The sequence below is a fragment of the Triticum aestivum genome, chromosome 1D, assembly GCF_018294505.1.
Source record: "Triticum aestivum cultivar Chinese Spring chromosome 1D, IWGSC CS RefSeq v2.1, whole genome shotgun sequence".
Taxonomy (NCBI): Eukaryota; Viridiplantae; Streptophyta; class Magnoliopsida; order Poales; family Poaceae; genus Triticum; species Triticum aestivum.
The window spans coordinates 488,634,232-488,640,583 of NC_057796.1; the positions used below are offsets into that span (position 1 = coordinate 488,634,232).

General features: G+C 44.5%; 1 pseudogene; it reads right to left on the minus strand.

The window, feature by feature from the left end:
- Window positions 1-1,972: 1,972 nt before the first annotated feature.
- On the minus strand, window positions 1,973-4,754 carry LOC123183339 (receptor-like protein EIX2; annotated as a pseudogene).
- Window positions 4,755-6,352: the final 1,598 nt, after the last annotated feature.

The following is a 6,352-nucleotide window of genomic DNA, read 5'->3' on the forward strand; positions in this document are numbered from 1 at the left end:
GAACCGGGACTAAAGGGCTTTTTTCTACCAGTGTCGCATTGTACCTTGACGAGGACGACGATGGTTTACCCAATGTTATAGGTGTTGAGTGGGTTATTGGTGGTGACAAGGCGAAAGAGCAAGATGACGGAGAAGCGTGGAGCGAAGAAGAATAAGAAGGAGAAGAGATGAAATACAATGAGGACGACGAATACGATAAAGAAGTGTCGAGCAATGGCGACAAATTAGAGGTGGATTACAACGATGCGACAAGCCACGATGCCGTGGATGAAGAAGGATTGAGTGTCACATGCAAGTCCAATGATGATTGTGCAATAGTGAACAAACCCGAGAACAAGAACGATACCTTTGACGACGATGCCCGTCAAGGAGTCTCAAGCAATGAGGGTGAAGACGAGCCAAAGAGCGAAGAGTATGGCAACGAGTCATCTGTCCAAGATGGTCCATCTGATGACTAAGACGACGATGATGACAACGATGATGATGAAGAAGAGGAGGAGCACGACGACAATGATGAGGCGATATTGCAATTCTTGGATGGCGAGGACAAATATTATGAAGATGATTGTTTGATGCCGAATGGCAAGGAGGATGAGGACGACTATTATGAGTGCAACGAGGGCATGCCATGCGAACCGAGGCACTACATAGTGACTAGTCGATATCTTATTGCGTCAAATGTAAGTTGCTTATGCTAAGGCATAAAGAACACATACCTCTTTCATCCAGAAGCTACACACTCGAGATGGATGTTGTAGAGGCGGATGGACGCCCGTGAGTGGGTTCCAACGGAGATGACAGGCACATTGTGCGTGAGCGACCGTCACTCAAAATATGTTTCTGCACTTAGTGACAGGGAGGATGGATTGATCTGCTACTTCGCACATGTACATGACGTGATGGACCAAGAGTCTCAAACCCTGAAAGAAATAATTGGGAGTATGTCAACGTGGTTTTTCCCACGAGAGTTAGTTGTTTAATTAATGTGATGTTTATTCATTCATAATGTAGACCTTGATTATTTGTCTATATATAACATACGTGCATTTGCAACAATTATGAGTTCCAAAGGATGTGTTAGGGACAATCCATGGAAGCGACCATCACACAAAATATGTCTCCATGCTTAGAGCAACTGTAGAAATTCTCATTAGGGTCCATTTTATTTAATACTCCCCCCGTTTTTATTTACTCTGTATATCAACTTTGACCATAATCAAATTTTCTAAAGTTTGACCAAATTTATCGAGAACAATCTTAACTTTCATAATAAAAAATATAAATGGTATGAAACTATGTTGAATGATGATTCTAATGGCATTGATTTGGTATTGTGGATGTTATTTATTTTTTATAAACTTGGTCAAAGTTTAGAAAGTTAGACCGGAGACAAAGCCAATATGCAAAGTAAATAAAAACAGGTGTTCAAAAAAGAAGTAAATAAAAACGTAGGTAGTATATGACTTTTGGGGCACAAAAACAAATAAAATAAACCTCCATTCTCTATAGATGCACGTTTGGAGCCGGCAACACATCATCACGGGAGAGAGATATAGTCCATCTCATGATTGCCCGTGGTTTGAAATAGCATTTTTCTTTTTCAATATATAACCTTGTCGAGGCCGTCACGTAACCTTGTCCGTCTCGACGTGGTTTATTTTTTTTACAGATTCCCCGTATCGATCGGATCTCCTTTCCCTGTCTATATGCTACCAACGTATCTTTTATCTCTGCGCTAGTAGATAGATTGAAATAATCGAACACCGCCGCTGGCGCAGCATAAGATCGACTCGAACCATGGCGTCGGCTTGGCGGCCTTCTCGACGGTGGGCCGATCTCCCGTCGGAGCTCCTAGGACTGGTCATCGGCCGCCTCCCCTTCCCCGACGACCGCGCCCGCTTCCGTGCCGTGTGCCGTCCATGGCACTCGGCGGTGCGTGAGCACGTTTGTCCGAGGCTGCCGTGGATCATCCACTCAGACGGCACTTTCATGGATTACTACTACGGTTTTCACCGGCGTGTTCCTTTCCCCGACAACACGAGATTCATACTCGCCCACGGCAGCTGGCTTGCGCTCTACCGCACCGACGCCATCACGGGGCGGCGCAGCTATCTTCTGCATAACGCTTTCACCAAGGCCATCGTGCCGCTCCCCGGGCTGGACTTTGTCATCGGAAAGGTCTCGGACCGCTTCGAGATCCAGAAGGTGCTCATGCGGTCTGATCAAGATGATCTTGTCGCCGTGACGACCAACAACAACAATTATCCCATTATCTTGTGTTGTCCAGGAAAGTCTGGTGTATGGTTGCAGTTAAATGATTTTTCCGGGATATTTCCAGTTAAATGATTGCAGGATAAATCAAGACTCACTATGTCTATGAATCGACCAATATATTCGCGCCCTTGCCCTTTTGTGACTACAAATATGCTAGCAGTCATAGCATGCTCATACCCACCACCAGGATCTTGGGGGTCATCTACTACAGTAATGCCATCATCTACTGTAGCCATGTCGCTGGAAGTGCTGGATGGGTAATCCCGAGCTGCTAATTCTGTGGTCTTGGTCATGCCATCCATGTTTAGTAGGGATCGAGGTATAGTACCTGAGAAGTTGTTGTGTGCTAGGTCCAAATATTGGAGATACCGAAGTCCTCTAAGCTGCGTGGGTATATAGCCAGAAAACATGTTGGACCTGACGCTCAGATATTTCAGCTGTGGTAATTTCTCTCCAATCCAAGGTGGTATACTTCCAAAAAACCTATTTTGCCCAAGATCAATAAAAGTTAGTTCTGGGCAATTCTGTAATATCAAAGGGAATTCATCCGAGAGGCTATTGTTGTTGAGCCTCAGAGTTTCAATTGACATCGACGATGATATCTCAGAGCTTGAATCACTATCCACAGAAGCTGTGTTTGATGGCACCGTTCCTGAACTTGACGCCACATTCTCTGAACATCGAGGGAACTGACCTGTTATCATATTGTTTCTAATGTCAAGCAATGTTAGTGACTTCATTTGGCATAACGATGCCGGGATAGTGCCCGTGAAATGGTTGTCAAATAGAAGCAAACTATCCATGAATAATGGCCATCTGACATTTAATGGCAGAGCCCCTGACAGGGAGTTTCTTGAGAGATCTAAAGTCGCTATATTCTGAGGCAGCTGTTCTACTGGACCAATGAACTGATTCGAGCTTAGATCTAAGAAACTGGCGTCCATCTGTCCAAGAGTAGCTGGTAATGTGCCACTGATGTTATTGTTTGAGAGGTCCAAAACGTCAGCCTTTCTATACACAGTCCAAAACCAATCAGGCATGGTATCAGCTATGCTGGCATTGGACATATAAAGGTAGGAGATATTCTTTGGTGATTTGAGCCACTGAGTAAATCTCGGCCCAAGATAGCATGATCTTAATCCTAGTGTGAGCAATCTCCTTGGAGGGATCCAGTCAGAGTTCAGCTTCATGGTAAAGGAATTTCCAGATAAGTGCAGCTCCTGCAACTCTGTAAGCTTGGAGAAGTGCTCTTGAGTGATGAGACCATCCATCTGATTGTACCCTATGTTCAGGTAAATCAGGTTAGAAAGCATGCCTATCGCAGTGGTCAGAGGTCCTGTAAGCTTGTTGAAACTGAGATCAAGAGTGCTCAAGCTAGTCATGTGGCTGATCCAATCTGATGGTGAGCCAGTTATGTTATTGTGGCCCAGATGCAGCTCCTGCAACTGACTCCATGAACATTTCGGTAACCTCTCGATGAACTCCGTCACGTCCCCTTGAACATCATTATATGCCAATTCAAATATTCTCAGGCTGCAAAGGCTGCTCAGTGTGTCTGGTATCATTCCCTTTATATGGTTCTCCCTCAGCTTAAGGACTTCAAGTGAGGTCAAGTTTCCCTATTGTGCAGGAAACACACCATATATATGGTTGGACTCAAGGTTGAGATATTTCAGGCTGCTTGCGTCCCAAACCCAGCTAATAGCGTCAAACTGCATTTCAATGGAGTTCCGAAAGAGGTCGAGGATCTTGAGCCTGGTGAGATTCGAGCGAGGCATATAGTGGTTTGTGGTAATAAGCGAACATGTTGATAGCCTGAGGACCTCAAGAGAGGACAGCATGTTCACTGTGTCAACCCAGCCTATCACGGCGCTGAGGTTCGCAAAACTCATGTCAAGATGCTTGAGCAAAGAGAGCTGTGACAGCCACCGGAGATCTTCTGAGTACAGACCATAAGATGTCAGATCAAGGTATCGCAACCTCGAGAGGTTGCCAAGCTGATGGGGCACCGTGCCAGAAAAATTCAGGCCCGAAAGGTTGAGGTACCGCAGATTGCCAAGAGACCCTAAGAAGCCTGGCAGGCGGCCTCGACGCCCGGTGAGATGGTAATCCCCGCCAAGGTCGAGGTGTTGCAGATGCTGCAGGGTTTTGAGAGAAGAACTGATCTCACCTTCCAGGGAAGACCGGATGTACCGTGCATGAAGGTCAAGCTCAATGACATGGCCGGTCATGTTGCTGCACCTGATGCCCTCCCACTGGCAGCAGTCCTGCCCTCGCCACGACGAGAGGAGGCGCTCCGGGTCAGCTGTGATGCCGGCTTTGATGGACAGAAGGGCCTCCCTCTCCCTTGCGATGCATCCTCCTCCATGCGTCTTTCATGAATCAGGTTTGGACCATCCTGCTGTGGTTTGTGTGAGCAGGAGCACGAAGACTGCAAGTGCAAGCATGGTGCATTGAGATCTCAGAAAGAACCAGCTCATGTTCTTCTTAGGTAGTGCTAGTCCTGGTTTGTTGTACAATTGGTGTTTGTGGTGTTTATAGTGTAAGTTGAAATGTATCTCATTGCTGAATTTAATTGTTACTGATATTATAGGAGCAGATTGCATGTTCAGTCAACATCTGATATGACAAGGATACTATTGTGGTCAAGCTGCAGTGTGCTGAATATTGTGATTTTTCAGCATTGCATTAACTGCGGTCAAACTGATTGTGGAACAGGGAAGGAAAAGAGAGCGTTCAGCAGGATTGACCCCATTTTCGTCCTAGCTGCTGGAGTCAATGGCTAGCTGTTCATTTGATACAGTCTAGTCACGTACAGTATATGCGGTTTGTTTTCAGTTTTCTATGTAACGCAGAATAGTTACTGTAAAGTTAGTTTGTTAACGAAGATAAAAAATATTTAATCATTTGCCTCCACCTGTAGGGCCATAGAAAAAAAAGTAAGGCAAAGACTAATACTGTTGCTGCCCAGGAAAACATCTTGGAACAAGGTCCTAGAGCTATGCCGAGTGTGTCCGAAAAGGAGGATCAAAGCAAAGGTAGCATTGTCAAAAGTAAACTGAAATGTATCTCATTGTCAATTTAATTCTTGTTGACATTAGAGAGCAAATTGCATGCTGGGTCTACATCTCATACAGGAACAGTGGCCTGAACAATTGCAACTTTTCAGCATTGTATTAATTGCGGTCAAATCAAAAGTTGGAACAGACAAGAAAAGAAAGAAAGCATTCAGCACTTGCGAGGATTGACCACATACACATGGAGGGAAGAGAGTACAAAGAGACAGTTTGTGTTAATTATCTCCCTGTCATGCTAGAGTTCTAACTGTTCTTTATTAGGTACTCCCTCCGTAAACTAATATAAGAGTGTTTAGATCACTACTTTAGTTATCTAAACGCTCTTATATTAGTTTACAGAGGGAGTACAGTTTAGTGACTTTAGTCGTATTTATGCAATTTGTTTCCTTACTGCTCCACTCTCCACGTAACACAAATTATTTACTGTAAAGTTAGCTTGTCGATGAAGAGAAAAAATGGTTTCATCATCTGACCCTGCTATGTACCATTGACTTGCAGAATAATGTCCATCTCTGATTCTGTCGTCAAGAAAGAAGAAACACAAGGTAAAGAAACATAATGTTGATGCCCAGGCCTTCAAATTTGAGAAAGCAGGTACCGGCGTAACGGACATAGAAACCAGAAAGCAAAATGGCCGAGATTCCCCAGCTAGGACGGCACCCAGAAAACAGAGGATCACACAGAATCAGAGGATCTCGCCCCTGCTTTGTTGTGTAACTGGTGTTGGTGGTGTTCATTCATAGTGTAAGGTTAATAAAATGTACTAGTAGTGTATCTCATTGTCAAGATGTCGGTGGCCTGGATAATTGCATTTTCCGATCATCGTATTTAATTGCGGTCAAATAAAAGTTGGAAGGTGGAACAGATTTAAAAATAAAATAAATAAAGCATTCGGCAGCATTCAGCAGTTGCCAGGATTGACCACATCCACGGTCCAGTGTTGTCTCTCTGTCATAACTATACATGATATTAGTTTGTGGCGCTTGTGGACACGCCGGGGT